General features: G+C 41.1%; 1 protein-coding gene across 1 annotated transcript in view; it reads left to right on the forward strand.

Moving 5' to 3' along the window:
• Positions 1 to 18,816, forward strand: part of LOC140522101 (inner centromere protein-like) — a 576,743-nt gene that overhangs the window by 66,254 nt on the left and 491,673 nt on the right. The window lies entirely within an intron of this gene.

Raw genomic sequence — 18,816 nt, forward strand, 5'->3', positions numbered from 1 at the left:
TGACAAGATGTGCATTTGGTTCCAACAAGCTTCTAGGAGGCAACATTTTTTTTAGTGGTCTTCTATTTTTCCTAAAAAGAGACAGAAACATGTGACTGTGGTTCAGCCCTTTCTTTGAGAATTGAGTTAGCACAAATGCTTACATCCTTGTTACTCCAGCCTTTCCACAGAAAACAGGGATCTGAGCAGCCAGAGATTACGGATCCAACGTTAATTCAATATTCAGTGTTCAGGGAGCTCGTTCAGGGAGAGGAGGAAGGACGGAGAATTTGGCAAAATCCAAGAAGAAATGACACATCTTTTTTTTTTCTTTTTATACTAATTTTATTAACTTTCTATTCACTAAGATAGAACTTAGATTTCTTTCTCCTACCTCACCTCTACGTCCCTCTTCCCTCCCTTAGACGGCAAACAATTTTATATAGGATGTATACGTAAAATCCTATTAAACACATTTTCATTAAAGTCGTGCTGTGTAGAAGAATTATAACGAATGGGAGAAACCACAGAACAAACCAAAACGTAATACACAGAAAAAAATGATCTGCTATATTCTGCTATTGAATTCCCTAGTTCTTTCTCTGATATGGAAGGCATTTTTCCTTAGAAGATGATTGGGAATTTTTTTTAAGTCCTCGCATTGCTACGAAGTTGCAAGCGTACCAGAAAAATCTCTCTCCCACTGTGGTCATTGGTGTGCATAATGTTCTCCTGGTTCTGCTCCTTTCACTCAGCATCAGATCACATAAGTCTTTCCAGGTCTCTCTGAAGTCTTCCTGTTCATCATTTCTTATAGCACAATAGTGTTTCATTACATTGGTGTTCCAACTCTCCCACATCCTCACCAACATTTATCGTCCCCTTGTTCTATCATGTTTGCCAATCTGAGAGATGTGATGTGATATCTCAGAGTTATTTTCGTTTGCATCTCTCTAGTGGAAAGTGATTTAGAGCATTTTTTTTAAAATTTAATTATTTAATTTTTTCATGTTCTATAATCACTACAAAAAACTTAGATGTTTAAACCGCCACCAATCCCTCACCACCCCCCTCCCTCCCCAAGACGTCATACAATTCTATATAGGATCTACATATACTTTCCTATTGAATCCGTTTTCACTATAGTCATGCTGTGTAGACGAACTACAATAAATGGAAGAAATCATATAGCAAATCAAAATATAATGCACACACAGACACATATACAAACATGATCTGCTACATTCTGTAAATGCATTTCATAGTTCTTTCTCTGAGTGTGGAATGCATTTTGTCTTAGAAAACCACGGGGAATTATTTTTTTTTTAAGTTCTTGCGTTATTATGAAGTTCCAAGTCTACCAGAAAAGCTCTCACACACTGTGGATGTTGCTGTGCACAAAGTTCTCCTGGTTCTCCTCCTTTCTCCCATCATCAGATCCTATAAGTCCTACCAGCCCTCTCTGAAGTCTTCTTGTTCATCATTTCTTATGGCACAATCGTACTACATGACATTTATATACCACAACTTATTCAGCCATTCCCAAATTGAGGAGCATCACCTTGATTTCCAGTTATTGGCAACTTCAAGGAGCATTGCTAGAAATATTTTGGTACATGTGGGACCCTTTCCCATTTTTATGATGTTTTGGGGATACAGTCCTAGTAGCGATATTGCTGAGTCAAAGGGTGTGCACATTTTTGTAGCCCTTTGGGCATAGTTCCAAATTGCTCTGCAGAATGGTTGGATGAGCTCACAGCTCCACCACCAAAGTATTGGTGTTCCAACTCTCCTACATCCTCTCCAACATTTACTGCCTCCTTGTTCTGTCATTTTTGCCAATCTGATAGATGTGATGTCGTACCTCAGAGCTGTTTTGATTTGCATCTCTCTAATGAAAAGTGATTTAGAACATTTTTTCATATGACTATAGACACCTTTAATTGCTTCCTCTGAAAACTATCTGTTCATATCCTTTCACCATTTATCAACTGGGGAATGACTTGTATTTTTGTAACAATTTGACTCAGATCTCTATATATTCTCGAAATGAGACATTTATCCTGGACATTCTGTCAAAATTCTGTAAAAATTCTTTCCCGATTTTCGACATCTGTCCGATTTTTGGTTGCATTGGGATTGGTTGTGCAAAACCTTGTCAGTTGAAGGTAATCAAAATTACCCATCTTGCACTTCATACTACTATCTATCTCTTCTTTAGTCAGGGAAATACTCTATTCCTTGCTCCATCAATTTGTCCATAAGATCAATCTTTATACCTGGATTGTGTACCCATTTGGATTTTACTCTTCTATATGATGTCACGCATGGGTCTATGCCTAGTTTCGGCCATACTGTTATCCAGTTGTCCCAGCAGTTTTTGACAAACAGTGGCTTCTTATCCCAGAAGCTGGGTCCTTGGGTTTATCAAACAGTACATTGCTATATTCACTGTCTACTCTGCCTTGAGTACCTAGCTCATTCCGCTTCTCTACCCTTCTCTTTCTTACTAAGTACCGAGTGGTTTTCATAATTGCTACTTTCAAATACACTTGGAGATCTGGAAGCGCTAGGCCACATACCCTAGGATTTCTTGTCATGGATATTCTGGAACTTTTGTTTTCCAGATGAATTTTGATACTATTTTTCCAGCTTTAGAAAATAATTATCTCATACTTTAATTGGTATGGCACTAAATAAGTAAACCAATCTAGGCAAAATTGTCCCTTTTATTACATTGCTTTGGCCTACCCACAAGCAAGTGATGTTTTGCCTCTTACTCAGATCTGACTTTATTTGTGTGAAAAGTGTCTTGCAGATGTGTTCGTATACTTAACTCCAACTCAGAAAAAGAAATTGAAAAGCCATCAATGATCTCCCTAGGAAAAAGTCTCCAGGGCTGAACGGATTTACCAGTGAATTCTATCAAACATCTAAAGAACAGTTAATTCCAATACAACATAGACTATTTCTGAAAATAGAGGAAGGAGTCCTCCAATATCCTTTTAATGATACAAATATGGTTTTGATACCTAAACCAGGAAGAGACAAATCAGAGAAAGAAAAATACACACCAATTTCTCTCATGAATATAGATGCGAAAATGTTAAATAAGATTTAACAAAAGCAATACAGCAACTTATCTCGAGAATAATACATTATGATCAGGTAGGATTCATACCAGCAGTGCAGGGCTGGTTCAATATTAGAAAAACTATCAGCATTATCCATCATATCAACAAGAAAAATAACAGAAACCACAGGATTATCTCAATAGATGCAGAACAAAGTTTTTGACAAAATACAACACCTACTCCTATTAAAAATATTGGAGAGCATATGAAAAAAGGGAACTTTCCATAAAACAATAAGTAGTATCTGCCTAAAATCTTCGGTAAGCATTGAGTGCAATGGAGATAAGCTAGATGCATTTCCAAAAAGATAATGGGTGAAACAAGGTTGTCAGTTATCACCATTATTATTCAGTATGACACTAGAAATATGATCTATCGCAATAACAGAAGGAAAAGAGAAGAAAGGAGAAACTACGTTATCACTCTTTGCAGATCATATGATGATAAACGTAGAAAATCCCAGAGATTCGAGCAAAAAACTTCTTGACAGAACAAGCAAGTTTGGCAAAGTTGCTAGTTACAAAATAAACCCACATAAATCTTCTGCATTTCTATAGAGTAGTACCAAACCCCAATAGCACGAGATAGAAAGAGAAATTCTCTTTAAAGATAGGGTAGACACTCCCAACTATCTGGCAGTTTACCTGCCAAGACAACGTCAAGGACTAAAGGACAGAAATCTTGAGAAGTCAGGATAATTTTTTCCAACTCTGGAATCATATTAGGCTGATTGTCAGACTGGGAATGAAGGCGATCCAGGCTCAGTCCTGGTCCAAGGAAGGAAATACAGCTCACGATCTCATCTAAGGAAAGGAGCCATGCTCAGGGAATCTTGCCTCAGGAAAGGGAACTACTCTAAACATTGGCTGAGACAAAGTGGCCAGGCTCAACTTTCTAACCCACAGAAAAAAATCTGGCTCAGATAATGAATCCAAGAAAATAAACTGCTTTTGGTTCTGTAGTCTAGCTAAGGAATAAAAGGACTGGTCTAAGAATCTAGGATGTCTACTCCCTTATTCCTTACATCTGGTACTGCGCTCAAAAATAGCAGCTAAATATGAACAAGTTGTAACAGGATTATCAAGAGATACTACTACAAAGTCATTGAAGAATTTCAGTTGTTCCTCAATTAGTACTTTCACACATTCATTTTTCTCTATTATGGTCAGCATGAGATCTCTCAGAAAACGAATTAAGTCCAAGGTGAACTTTCTCACCATATCCATGGAAAAGGCTGAAATACACAAAGAGAAAATATGACAGTTAGAGATACCGCTTTAGGCTGTTATATAATCTTCACGTCTTGGTTTTAATCCATTCTCCATCCTTGATATAATTCCTGACTGAAGACACTACAGCACAGACAGCAAAGGCTGAAGAAACTGGAGAGAATACGACAGCTCATTTTTTTTGTTAGTTCGGCCTGGAGAGGCAGGGGAATGGGCTATAGGACCTCTCATGGATTCTCTATACCTTATAGTTGGAGTTCCTTGAAGTAGGGTGATCCAGAGCATGAATACCCTGAGACCTAAAATGAATGGCCCGATAGGTTCCCTGGTGCCAGGGGCAAATGAGTGGGGAATGCAACCCTCTCAGGGAGGGATCAGGCAGGGCAAGGTGACTCACCTTCGCAGTAGTAAATTACCAAGCTAGCTAGCAGCAAAACAAAAAGGAAAGGTCTCACCATAAGAAAATGAGGTTCTAAGGTACTGGGCTTCAGGAAGCTAGGAGTGCTTTGGAACTTCCGGAGAGCACAGGGATATGTGTGCCCTGCAAGGCTGCCCAGGCCTCCCCTAGGAGTGAGTCATGTGATGTTACGATAAAGCCTTGCACACACACACCCCTTCCACCTCTCTCCAACCTGATCCCTGACATCTCTTAGTGAACTAATCTCTGACAGTCTCACTTTCCTCAAAGCTTTCAGGCTAGATTGGAACCTCTCCATCTTTACTTCATGGGACATGCTCATTGAAGTGTGTCTCCTCCAGACATGAAACCCAGGCTGAAGTCAGCTTACATCCAAGTGACTTCTTATGGTGTTAGTTCTGCAAACGTCTCTGCCTTGGACGTTTAAGGCCAGGTAGTTCATGGCAATGGGGGTTTGAGGCAATTACCCGTATGCTACTTCGAGGTAGAAGAGGCTGCACAACACCAAACGAAGTCCCATTTTCTCCTCTACTAACTGGAGAGTTCTGCCATTTAACCATGTATATTTACAAAATGTCCTTAGAGTCACCTGAATCACCATCCAACGGGTAGTGAAACTTAATCTCAGTTACGGAAAAATGCTCTTCACTTTTGTGTCAGAACAACAGTGATTTGTCCCCAACTGCATACATCATTTTCTTTCTGGATGTTTCTATTCTCTAATGGGATTCCCAGAAGGATTTCACAAGATCCTGACTCAGGTAGGATTCTCTGTTGGGTATATAGGAACAACAAACGGTTCTAGGTTCCACAATTCTCTAAGGATCTTAGATTTAAAAATTGGAAGAGACCCTAGAGAGTATCTAATGCAATCCTCAACATCTAACATAACTAATTGGAAGTATGGGGAACCTCAGTGTCTGGTAAGGTCAAACTGTTCTCTAAGCCAGGGGTGAAATTTAAACCCATGCTCTGGACCTGAGAGCCAGGAATCTTTCCATCACTTCTTACTGCCTCTGTTATCTGACCTGTTTTATAGATTTCGAACCCAAAAGGAAAAAGGAGCCAAGGAGCAAAAGAGTGAATTGCAAGGACAGAGACTGGATTCCCCTGTCCCTGAGTTCATAGCGTGAACTTTCATGGTTCTTTGTGGTTTGTCAAATTTCACTGCAAAGGATTAGATTGGAGAAAACATGATGAAAGAATCTACAAGCCAAGTCATGATTCACATTCTGCCATTTGTACACATTCTTTGTTCCCTGATGTTGAGGGACACGTTCTGCACTCAGAGGCAGGAAAAGTGGTTTTCAATCTACTGTAAAACACTCTTCACTGCAGACTTATCACATTGGCAAGAAGCCTCTCTGAATCTCAGTCAGCCAATCGGTAAGAAAGAAACACTAACATTGGTACTTCCTCCTTTAGAGGGCTCTTGTGAGCGTGGAAAGTGTTCTGGAAATCTGCAAGCACTGTAAAATAGGATGGATTTGATGTTGAGTTACAGAGATTCTGCTGTACCTTCTCTAGCCTGAAACCGATTTATTCAGTAGCTTGCACGACTTGGGAAAAGTCAGTGGCTCCTTGAACCATAGAGACTTAGGATTATTCTGACAACTTCATGCCACTCTTTTGGATTCCAAGGTCTGAGCATGGGTTTTCAGACTCCCTGATGCTGCTCCCCTGCCCCAGCCTGTGTCCTTGGAGCTTGTTAGCATCTGAGTCTTGCCTGCCCTCCCTTGCACACGGTGACTAGTACGATATCTGTGACCAATTTTCCTCTCAAAATCCTAAGGTTCACAGTTCTACTCCACTCAAACCAAAGGAGGTGAAATCATAGACTCTCAGAGTGATACCTTTCCATTTAGAAGGGAACTTAGGGGTTATGAAGTCCAATTCCCTTGTTTCAGCAAAGAAGATCTGGGTTGCAGTCCTGGGTAGTGGCCCTGGAGTAAGGAGGAACGCTGCTCTGGTGGTGCTTGTGGCAAGAATGGAGAGGAAATCCTCCTCACAGTTCCAGGACAGAAAACAAAGTTTGGGATTGCTCACAGATCAAAGCACACACCAGGAGAGGAATGAATATCTTTTCTTGGATCGTCAAACCTTGGAAGAACTGAAGATTTACAGGTCCCTAGAAATATCTCTGAAAACAGGTGCACAATAGCCCTGAAGTGTGGGGCCGGACACCTTCACACTGGAAGCAGAGACCTAATTTAACAAAGAGCCTCAAGATCAAGGAAGTGGCTGGGAAAATAAGCAAATAAAGGTGAAACGTGGGAATATGTAATCTGACTTGGGTGACAAGAAACATCAAAATACGGAACGTGAAGAAGGAAACAAAGTCAAACCTCCTAGACCCAAAGTCTCCAAGAAAAGTGTGAATTGGCCACAGGACATGGAACAGCTCACAAAGAATATTTCAAGTCAAGTAAGAGAAGGAGATGGAAAAGGGAAACGAAATGAGAGTGATGCAAGAAAATCTTGAAAAACAAACCAACAGCTTGCTAAAGGAGACCTAACAAATAATGAAGAATATCACACCTTCAGAAATAGACTAAAAGAAATATCAAAAGAAGTTGAAGATACCAATGAGGAAAATGCATTAAGAAGCAGAAATTGCCAAATAGGAAAGGAAGTCCAAAAGCTCACTGAAGAAAATAATTGATTCAAAACAACATTGGAATAGATCGAAGCTAATGACTTTATGGGAGATCAAGAAATTATGAACAAATACAAAAGCATGGGAAAATAGAAGACAATGTGAAATACTTCACTGGAAAAATAACTAACCTCGAAATTATATTCAGGTGAGATCATTTTAAAATTATTGGACTACCTGAAAGACATGATCAAAAAAGAACAGAGATAGCATATGTTAAGAAATTATAAAGGAAAGCTACCCTGATATTCTAGAATCAGAGAAGAACGTAGATATTGAAAGAATCTTCTAACCCCATCCTGAGATCCCCAAAGGAAAAGTCCTACTAATATTGCAACCAAATTCCAGAGTTCCCATATCGAGGAGAAAATATTGCAAGCAGCCAGAAAGAAACACTTCAAAAATTGCGGAAACACAATTAGGACAACAGAAGATTCAGCAGCTTCTATGTAAACAGATTGGAGGACTTGGAATATGATATTCCAGAGGTCAAAGGAACCAGGATTAAAATCAAGAATTACCTACCTAACAAAACTGAATATAACACTTCAGGGGGGAAAATGGGCATTCAATGAAATAGAGGACTTTTTCATTTTTTTTAATTTTAGTTTTCAACATTCACTTCCATAAATTTTAAATTTTCTCCTCTCTGCCCTCGTCCCTCCCAAACATGGCATGCAATCCGATTTAGGCGAAATAGAGCACTTTCAAACATTCTTGATAAAAAAGACCGGAGGTGAGGAGAAACTTTCACTTTCAAATACAAGAATCAAGAGAAGCATGAGAAGGTAAGCAGGAAAGAGAAATTATAAGAAGCTTATTTAAAGTTGAACTGTTTACATTCTCACATGGAAAGACGATATCCGTAACGCATGAGACTTTTCTTAGTATTAGGGTAGTTGGATGAAATATACACCCATCCGTCCATCCATCCATCCATCCACACACAGACACGCACACACACACACACACACACACACACAGACACACCCGACAAAGAGTGAGTTGAATATGAAGGTATGATTTCTACAAAAAAAATTAAGGGGTGAGAGAGGAATGCACTGAGAGAAGGAGAAAGGGAGAGGTGGAATGGCGTAAACTATCTCACGAACAGAGGCAAGAAACAACTCTTACAATGGAGGGCAAGAGGGGGGAGGTGAGAAGGAATGAGTGTCCCTTACTCTCATCAGATTTAGCTTAGAGAGGTAATACTTGGGTATGGGCACACTCAGTTGGGTATGAAAATCTGTCTTACTTTACAGGCCAGTGGGGTGGATGTGGATAACAGGAGAGGATGATAGAAGTGAGGAAATGGGAGGAAGGATTAATCAGAAGGGAACACTGTAGAGGAGGGACAGGGTCAAAGGAAAGAATAGAATAAATGTGAGCGGGGTAGGATGGCGGGAAATAGAGTTACCAACATGAAGGTTATGGAAATATTTTGCATGACTACACATGGATCACCTATATCAAACTGCTTGCCCCTCAATGAGGTCAGTGAGTATGGAGGAAGGGAGTGAGAGAGAATGCGGAAGTCAAAAATTGAAAAATAAATGTTAATAATAATGAATGAGGAAAATGGAGGAAAGAAATTAAAGTGCTCTGGTGTTATTATGAAAGTAATCTTGAAGAAAACAACCCACTGAAAGGGCTTTGGGCACACTTGGGGGTCTCCAGACTACACTTTGAGAATTGCAGCATGATACAAACCGGACCATATCATTATCTAACCTGAAGGCAGAAGTGTCAGACATGTAGTACATCAATGCAGCAAAAATTGCATAAATTCTTATTCTCAATCTTATGGGGAATGTACATCCCTGTTCTGTATTTTCTCCTTCACCCTGCTTTGAATGGTCTATAGCCCGCTTGTCTGACTAGTTTACCTCTTCTCCCAACTTCTCCTGCTGTGCGTAATCTACATTCTCCTGTTCTGAATGCTGAGTTATGAAGCTTTTCTTGAATAAACACCTTTTTGTGGCCACTCTGAAGCATATTGAAGCCTGATTTCATTGCCTTCCTTCTAGTTGCTGTCTCAGAGGCTTTTCATTCATTTTCCCTAAACTCCAATCCTCTTCCTGCTGAGGACTTAGTGTTTCATTTCCCAGTGAGATTGATCATCTTTATTTTCTACCTCATTTGGCTTTTTGTTCCTACTAACTGTAATTTAGCAAAACTACTTTGTGTATTTCTTTGTTTGCTCCTTGCTTCCTTCCATCCTACCGTCCTCCCCTCCCTTCCTCCTTCCTTCCTGCCTTTCTGCCCTCCTGCCTTTCTGCCTTCCTGCTTTCCTGTCTTCCTGCCTTGCTTCCTTTTCCTTTTTTAAACTTACCTCCAGAACACAACATTGTGTTAAGTCAAGGAGGAAAGTGGGCAGTGACACCTCCTATGAGAATTCTATCCTGCCTACTCTGGTCCAAGTGCACTGTCCCTAATACTTACTCTTTATTTAATTTCTACATCATTTTTTAATTTCATTGTTTTCACACCAAGAGAACAACAGTTTCTTAAGGGTGGGGACTGCTTATTCTTCTTTTTGTATCCCCAATAACTTGTACATGGAATACACTCTATAGGGACTTATGGAACTGACTTGAAGAGGGTAGGCAAGCTTTTGGCTCCAGAGGAGAAGTAGCAGTGATCAGGACCATGGACAGATCAAGGGGCTAACAGTAAGGTACTTGAGGACAAGGACTGTTTGCATTTTGGCTCTGTGGTCCCAGTGCCTAGCACATCAGAAGTATTTTAGAAATGTTTGTTGAATCAGTGAGTAAATACATCCAGAGAGCAGGCTTTAGTCTTTACATGGTCAATATTAACTCTGTGACCAATGGGTGAATGATTTCCCTTCTCAGACTCTTTTTTCCACCTCTGAACCTTGAGTAGGTATTCTCATCCCTGACCACTGTCTCCCGAAATACCTCACTGAGATTTCCAGGCAATCCCATGAATACAAACTTCATTTTAAAATAGCATAGTCCCATCAAATATCAAAAGGTTGATTCTACGTATAGGAGATGGTCAGACTGTTTGGAGGATTGTATTTTTGCATCTGGAGTTGAACTCAAAAACTTCCTTTAAAATAATGGGAAAAAACCTTTAAAACTCATGCAGAAATATCACACACTTTTTCATACACACTATTTTTAGTTCTCGAATGAACAGTTTACTTCTACACAACATGAATGGATTTGGAGTATAAGCCCTTATGAGGCATTATCTGAACTACAGAAAAAAAGTACCATATAGGGAGGGTCTGCTTTTGGACAAGTCCCAAATGGTTCTCTAGTTAGCAATGACGCTGTCTTCGTATTTGGCACAATTCCCACATAAAAACACATAAGGAGAGAAGGGAGAGGCTACTGGAGCAATGATGCATGCTTCTGTGTGTGTGTGTGTGTGTGAGTGTGTGTGTGTGTGTATGCGTGTGTGTGAGAGTACGTGCACTTCCTAACCTCCTACTACGTGCCAGATTCTGTGCTAAGCACTTCACAAATATCATCTCATCTTGTCTGATACTCACAATAACCCTGAGAATTCGGCATTTTGCAGTTGAGAAAATGAGGCAAATAGAAGTGAAGTGACTGGTCCAAGGTCACATTGCTAGTCAGGATCTGAGGCCAGCTTTGAATTCAGGCCTTCTTGACTCTAGCCTCAGACACTTACTTTCTGTGCGACCCTGCCTCAGTTTGCTTAAATGTAGAGTAGAGATAATGGCATCTACCCCCTAGGGTTGTTATGAGGATTAAATGAGATATTTATAATGTGCTTAGCTCATTGTATGGCACATAGTAGGGGCTACACGAATGTTAGTTCTTCCCTTTCAGGTCTAATTTTGGCACCTCCATAAGGATATATTTACTATTTAGGATTTTGGTGCCTGAGAGAGTGAATGCAAATGATTTGACATTGCTGCTGGTCAATTTATTTTGACACACATTCGCGATCGCCTGCTGGTCCATCTTACAGCTACAAGACACCTGAATATAGGAAATACTGGACAAAAAGTCCTGAATGAATATTAATCATTTTATAGCAAGCTTTCGAATCTCGATACTGGCTCAGGAAAGTCGAGAATTCCCTCCCCCCCCCCCACCCCCAATTCATTACAATATTTAAACATCTCACATGACAGATCTGGGAATACTGAGATCAGACAACACCTCACTTCCCCACCAATTACTGCCCTGGAGCCTCTGCAAAGTGAGGAGGACTGGTAGACAAGTCAAATAAGGAAAGAGGAAAATCCCAAATAACGTTTGAAGACTTCACCTCCCCACTCCTCATGAATCAGCCCAGTGAAAATAGACAATTGCCTCATTCTCTGGCTCCAGCCAACCTGAACCCTCAGATGAATGTCAATAATGTTCTTTAAGAAATCCCACCTAGATGTGTAAGTTGGTTTGGGCTGAGGTTTTCATCTGTTCCTTTCCTAATATGAATGGGGATGTCCCAAAGTGTAAGGGGCCCAGGGGGGGTGCAAGTCCCATGACCAAGGCTATAGCAGAGGCAAAGCCTGTTCCCGTGGTACTTGTGCTTACTCAAATACTGGCAGAAGCTCGGCATGACCCTGGAACCTGATGTTCCTGCAGATACTGGTGTTCTGTACAGTAAAGTTACAATTGGGCCTGGGAACCCAGGAACTAGCTTCAGGAAGAAGATAAGCTTCGATACTTACTTCAGGTGTAAGGACGTGGGATAGACATGAGATGGTGAAGTAATGGGATGAGCTCAGTCTGCATATAATTATGGTTACAGCCTTTATAAACCCTGACTCTCAGTTGAATGAATGGAGTTGGTTCTCATCTTGTCTCCCACCTCCTTCAATGCTCACGGTTTGCTCCACCCAGACTGACAGGTACTGCTGGTTAGAGACCTGTTGGCCAGGGGAACCCCAGGGAGCTCAGGCCCTGACCCTGAACACCAAAGCATTATGCATTTAGGGAATTCTAACAGCAGCCATCTCTCCATGGAGTGTCATTTGACTTCACTGAGCCTCACTTTCCAGATAATGATACATTTCACCGTCACCTCATGGAATTTGTGTGTGATTCCAAGGAGATAAGGGCTCTCTAAATCTTAAGGTAATGTATGAACACGAGCTAGTATTGTTATCGTTATTATTAACATCTTGTGCCATGGGTAGCATCTTCACCCGATTTTTTCAAAATGGAGCCTGTAGGAACACAGCTAAGGGACTCAATCCCATTATACCACCCTTCAGGTAAAGAATCCCCAACTCCTAAATTCACAGTGTGAACTCGCATGCTTCCCAGTGGTTTGAGAATCGACAACAAGAAAGATCAACATTTGTGGGAGAAAACAATTAACAAGCCCTTATTAAACCTATATTACGTGCCAGGCACTGTGCTGGCTGTACAAAGACACGAAGGCAACAGTATCCATCTTCAAGGAACTTCCATTCTGTCAGACAACACAAACAGATTCACACATAGGCATATTCAAAATCGATCCAAGAATCAAGCACCTCCCGGCTAGTGGTGTGGAGGTGGGGAGGTGGGGGCAGGTGGGAAAGCTGAGTCCTAGGGAAACAAGGAATTCTGAGAATACAGTCTCTAGTTTCTGATCTATATTCTGCCTTTGGTGACTGGGAGGGAAAGGGGGGAAGGAGTCCTTGGAGACTGGCACAGATGAAGCATTAGATTCAGGGTCCGAGAAGTTGCTCTCACAGCCTTGTGACCCAAGCCAATGAACTCAACAAGCACTGACTTATTGTCTGTTACTTGCCAGATCCTACACAAGGTGCTGGGAATATGAAGACAAAAACAAATCAGCCCCTGCCCTCAAGGAACTTACATTCTACTTGGCAGTAACAACAGATACAAAGAAATTGTTCAGTAATATCTCACTCTTCATGACACTCTTTGGGGTTTCCTTGCATCCTTTCGTGATGGTGAAGGACTTTGGATGCCAGAAAGAGAAATGTGTATTGAGTCCTCGATGAAATAAAGTCACAAGGTTTTGAAGTTGAACACTGACACGATCAGCTGTGTGATTTACCAATATCAATCAGACAACAATCCTCCTTACACCATGAGCTCCTTGAGAGCAGGGGTTGCTTCTTGGTTTGGTTTTGTTTCCCCTTCCAACCTCTGTGCTCATCTCAACAACTGGTATGTAACAGGTACTTGCTAATGCTTGTGGAATGACGGCTTTAGGAAATCCTAGTTGGTAACTTGATAAAGAAAAGGAAAGACAGGAGGTAAGGAGATGCATTCGGAGGCAGCTGGATGATAATACGTTTACTGCAACTCTCTGAGCCTCAGTTTGGTAAAATAGGCAGAATTGGGAATGGCACATTCCGAGACTTCCACTCATGTAACTCACCTGGTAGAGGAGGCTGGGGAGAGTCATAATGAAGTGTCATCAATGTGGCTTGGAGAGACTTAGGATCATGTGGAGTCATTCTATTCCTGGTTTCATTCTACAAAGTACATGGTAGATGAGGGCGTCCTAAAGAACTTGGGGTTCCTTCAGAAGGTGCTGCCAAACCAGAGCTTTTGCCATTCTCCTTGGCAGTTCTTCCTTGGTCCATCTCTGTCTCTTTCTCCTCCTTTCTCTCTCTGTCTCAGTATTTCTCTTCTCTCTCTTTTGTTAGTAGCTAGTAAGAGATAATGTCATCAGCGGCAGGCCTTGGACCTTCTCCCTCTTTAAGGTTGACATGTGGGTCTATGAATACGTCCTTCATTCTCCGTCTGTCTTGGTGTTTTTTTGTTTTGCCTTTGAGTAGAAAGAGATTACTTTGAGGCACCAATCTTGTGGGTTTTGGAAGGCCAAAGAAATGAGCCTCTGGAAATCTGTGAGGAGGGAAGTCCAGCTTCAAGGTCCTAAAGAGGAGAGAATGGTACCCATCTCAGAAGTAGCTGAGACACTCACTCATGTGCCATCCACCTCATTCACCCACCTTCAATCATTTGACAAATGAGGTAGCCTACAAAGGTTCTATCCCTTGCCCACATCCAGAGATTAGCATGGCCAATATTTGAACTCAGCTCTACTCACTCCCAAGCAAGTATTCTTTTCCACTATGACATCCAGCCTCTCTGACCCTACTTGTACCTCTGCAGTTCAGGTCTGTGTGTTGCCTTCCATCCTTCCCTTAGTGCTCAGAATTCTTTACCAGAATCTCAGAAATCTCCAGAGTATGAGGACAAGGTTCTGAGTATCCACACTTCAAGCCATTGCTCCTTCTTCCACCAAAGACATGGGACATTGGAAAAATCCTCAGGGCCCAGCCCTCTCCCCTTGATTCCCTAGCTGGAGCCCAAAGGCAGGGAATCTGCATATTTTGTCCTATTTGAGTTCCATAGAATGAGATGCCACGTGATGGTGTAGTTCTTGCATGGCCTTTATACCCTTGCCTGACCTTTGAACAGAGCCAGAACTTTGGACATTTTAGAGGCTCCGGACTGACCCTCTTCTCCTCAGGGTCTTTAGGCTGGGTTTTAAGTTCTCTGTGTCCATGGCACCTACTCACTGGGGTGTACGTCCTCAGGGCATGAATACCTGGTTCAAGTCAGCTGGGTCCTCAGTTCTTCCTCCCGTAAGATGGTGCTGTGAGTCTGGGATACTTTAGAACCTCATCCCCTCTCCCAAGCAGGTGTAAGGAGGGACTCACAGAAGAGGGAGGAGAGTTTTCTTGATCATTTGTGGACTATTTATTATAAATGAGAGATACAGTGCAGAGTAGATAGAGGGTCAGCCATACCGAAAAAGACCTGGATTGAAGCTCCCCTTCTGCCCCAAATTGACTGTATGATCCTAGAGAAGCAGTTTACACTCTTAGGGCAAAAGGTAGCTCAATAAGTTGAGACAAGGTCACAACCTGCATTGGTAAAGGGACTTCCTCACTTGGGGTTTGTTGTACTAATAAAATCCCAGATCTAGTCCCTTTTCCTATTCACGGGCCATGATGAATCTTTTATGTATTTTCTGCATTTTCTAAAGGGTGTATCATTACTCTGAAAATTGCTTCAAGAGCCATGGGGACCCAATTTTGACATTTGTGAAGACCTAGACACTGGCTATAATTGATCTCTACTCTGACACAAGAAGAATTCCTGAGTGAGGTAAATGAGCCAAAGAGATGCTGCTTTAGAGAACTGATCCTCAAGGTTGCTCTCGATCCATGGAAGCCCAGAGGAGAAATTTAGATAAAGATTTCCAGAAAAAATGGAGGAGAAAGAGAGTTGGTGGTAGGGAAAGCTAGTGTCACTACATACGGGTTGTCAGGCTGAATGTGATCAGGTTGCAGGCAATAGTCTAGTCTGGTAGAAATGTAGAGCATGTAAAGGGGAATGATGTGAAATACGGCTAGAAAAGTATACTAGTGTGGAGGGTCTTACGTTCAGGTGTAAGAGAGACAAAAAGCAGCCACTGAAAATTTTTTGGCCAGGAGAATGTTGTGGTGAGACCTGTGCCTTGGAAAGATGTTTTTATTAAGTCAAAGAGACAAAGAGGTTTGTTTGCCTCTGAGCCAAACCTTAACATTTAAGAGATTCCCAGGTTTCTTTGCTGAGGTGGGATAAGCTACTTGGTACATGGTTTGCACCCAGGCGTCATTGGTTCGTGTGTGGGTGCCTCCCACTGATGCAGACGAGGTGCTGGGGGTGTAGGAAAAAGGAAGAAAATAGCAAGTGATGGGATTGACTTTGTTGCATTAGGGGGAAATCTGCAGGAAGCTGTTTGTAGGGAAGGACTCACCAACAAGGAGATAAACAGGCTGTGACCTTGTGATTTCTCTCCACGAACTTGGATACGGCCCAGACTTGTGCAGTTAAAGTTTATGACTGCTGTCACTAGATAAGCAGGCTCCATTGAGCACACACAGAGACTTAACAGTTGAAATGTTATGCACTTATAGAAATTCTTTGTGTGCAAATCCAGGAGTGTCCTAATTACAAATGATTCTAATCCATTTACTGAAGATTTCCAAGCCTCCAACACAAACGAGCTGACTCCATCTTCTTTCCCCAGAGGTGTTGGGGCATTTCCTTACAAACAGACTGTAACTCCGCATTAGGTCAAGCTGTCCCTACATTCCAAGAGGGTGCCCAGGGAAAGGTCCAACTAGGCAGTGGTTATTCTGAGATGATCATTTCTTTTTTAATGCCTCCATTCGCGTGATAACGGACATCCCTTCATCTGGCTGGTGCACATGGCTGGCCCCTGGCAAGGGGGAGGAGTAAGTGATGTAAGTCTTATCGTCACTGCTCCCCATAATTCAGCCTTTATCAAACACTGAATTAAATTAAATATTTAATTGATTTTTAAATTTTGAAAATTTTATTTTCATTTTATTTTCAATGGAGTTGTTATTTAATTTAATTTTAATTTTTAAAGCAAACCTTTATTAAGGGAGAGGTTCTGTACTAGATACAGGAGATTCAAAGGGGAAAAAAAAGAACTCGTCATTTAGAACCAGCCTTTGGAGTCTATTGGTGGTTTCACTTCCCTCTTAGGGACTCTCACATTGGAAATGGCACACACAGATATGACTCATGGCCAAGGGTAGTTGGAGGGCTTCTCCCTAGTGTCTCCTGCATTATAGAATCAAGTGGAGTCCAGATTCATCTCAGAAGCATCTAGATCCCAAAGAGATTTTTTGTTTATGAATCTCTCTTTTTATTAACTTTTATGGCCTAAGAAGAATGTACAAGATTGCAATATGTAAAAGAATTATCTCTCTGTCACTCTGGTACAATTTCATCTATAAGAGGCCCTGTTTGAAACATAATATTCGCTTATATTTATTTATTTTTATCTAAGATATGAACGTATGTTTAAATATAATAATGAAACGTTTGTAATATCCCCATTGGGGTTGAGAAATTTTGGCAGTTTCTCTCTACCATATGAACTCAGAAAGGAGCTACCTCTCCCTAACCAAACCCACCAGAAATCTCCACTCATTTCCACTTGTGTTCCCTGACTTGAATGAATTTCTTTTTTTGTCATTTAACTTTTAGTTTATTTGAAGTTATCCTAATATTTCCTTGTTTTTTAAAATATATTTATTTATTTTAAATTTTCAACATTTATTTCCACAGAATTTTGAGATGCAAATTTTCTCCCCATCTCTCCCATCCTCCCAACCCAAAACACCAAGAATTCTAATTACCCCTAACATGAATCTGCTCTCCCTTCTAACATCCCTCCCTTCCCTTAGCCCCATCTTCTCTTTTGTCCTGTAGGGCAAGATAAATTTCTATGCCCCATTAACTGTATTTCTTATTTCCCAGTTGTATGCAAGAATAAAACTCAACAGTTTTTCCTATAACTTTGAGTTCCAAGTTCACTTCCTTCCTCCCTCCCCACCCATCCCCATTGGAAAAGCAGGCAATTCAATATAGGCTATATATGTGTAGTTTTGCAAATGACTTCCATAATAGGCATGTTGTGTAGGACTAACTTTGTTTCCCTCCATCCTAACCTGCGCCCCATTTCTTCTATTCTCTCTTTTGACCTTGTCCCTCTCCAAGAGTGTTGACTTCTAATTTCTCCCTCCTTCTAGTGCACTGCCTTCCATCATCCACCCTACCCTGCTTATCCCTTTCTCCCCCACTTTCCTGTAACATAGATTTTCACACCAAAATGAGTGTGCAATTTATTCCTTCCTTGAGTCCAATGTGATGAGAGTAAGCTTCACGTTTTCCCTCTCACCTCCCCACTTTTTCCCTCCATTAAAAAGTCTTTTTCTTGCCTCTTTTATGAGAGATAATTTGCTGCATTCCATTTCTCCCTTTCTCCTCCCAATATATTCCTCTCTCACCCCTTAATTTCATTTTTTAAGAAATGATCCCATCCTATTCAACTCACCCTCTGCGTTCTCTCTGTCTCTGTCTCTCTGTCTCTGTCTCTCTCTCTCTGTCTCTCTCTGTGTGTGTCTCTCTCCATGTGTATTTGTGTTTCTCTGTGTGTGTGTGTGTGTGTGTGTGTGTGTGTAATCCCTCCAACTCCCTAGATACTGAGAAAAGTTTCAGGAGTTACAAATATTATCTTTCCATGTAGGAATGTAAACTTTAGTAAGTCCCTTGTGAATTCTCTTTGCTGTTTACCTTTTTATGCTTCTCTTCATTCTTGTGTTTGAAAGTCAAATTTTCTTTTCAGCTCTGGTCTGTTCATCAAGAATGCTTCAAAGTCCTCTATTTCATTGAAAGACCATTTTTTCCCCTGAAGTATTATACTCAGTTTTGCTGGGTAGGTGGTTCTTGGTTTTAGTCCTAGTTCCTTTGACTTCTGGAATATCTTATTCCATGCCCTTCAATCCCTTAATGTAGAAGATGCTAGAGCTTGTGTTATCTTGATTGTATTTCCACAGCATTAGAATTCTTTCTTTCTGGCTGCTTGCAATATTTTCTCCTTGACCTTGGAAGGCTG

Source organism: Notamacropus eugenii, chromosome 2 (genome assembly GCF_028372415.1).
Source record: "Notamacropus eugenii isolate mMacEug1 chromosome 2, mMacEug1.pri_v2, whole genome shotgun sequence".
Classification (NCBI taxonomy): domain Eukaryota; kingdom Metazoa; phylum Chordata; class Mammalia; order Diprotodontia; family Macropodidae; genus Notamacropus; species Notamacropus eugenii.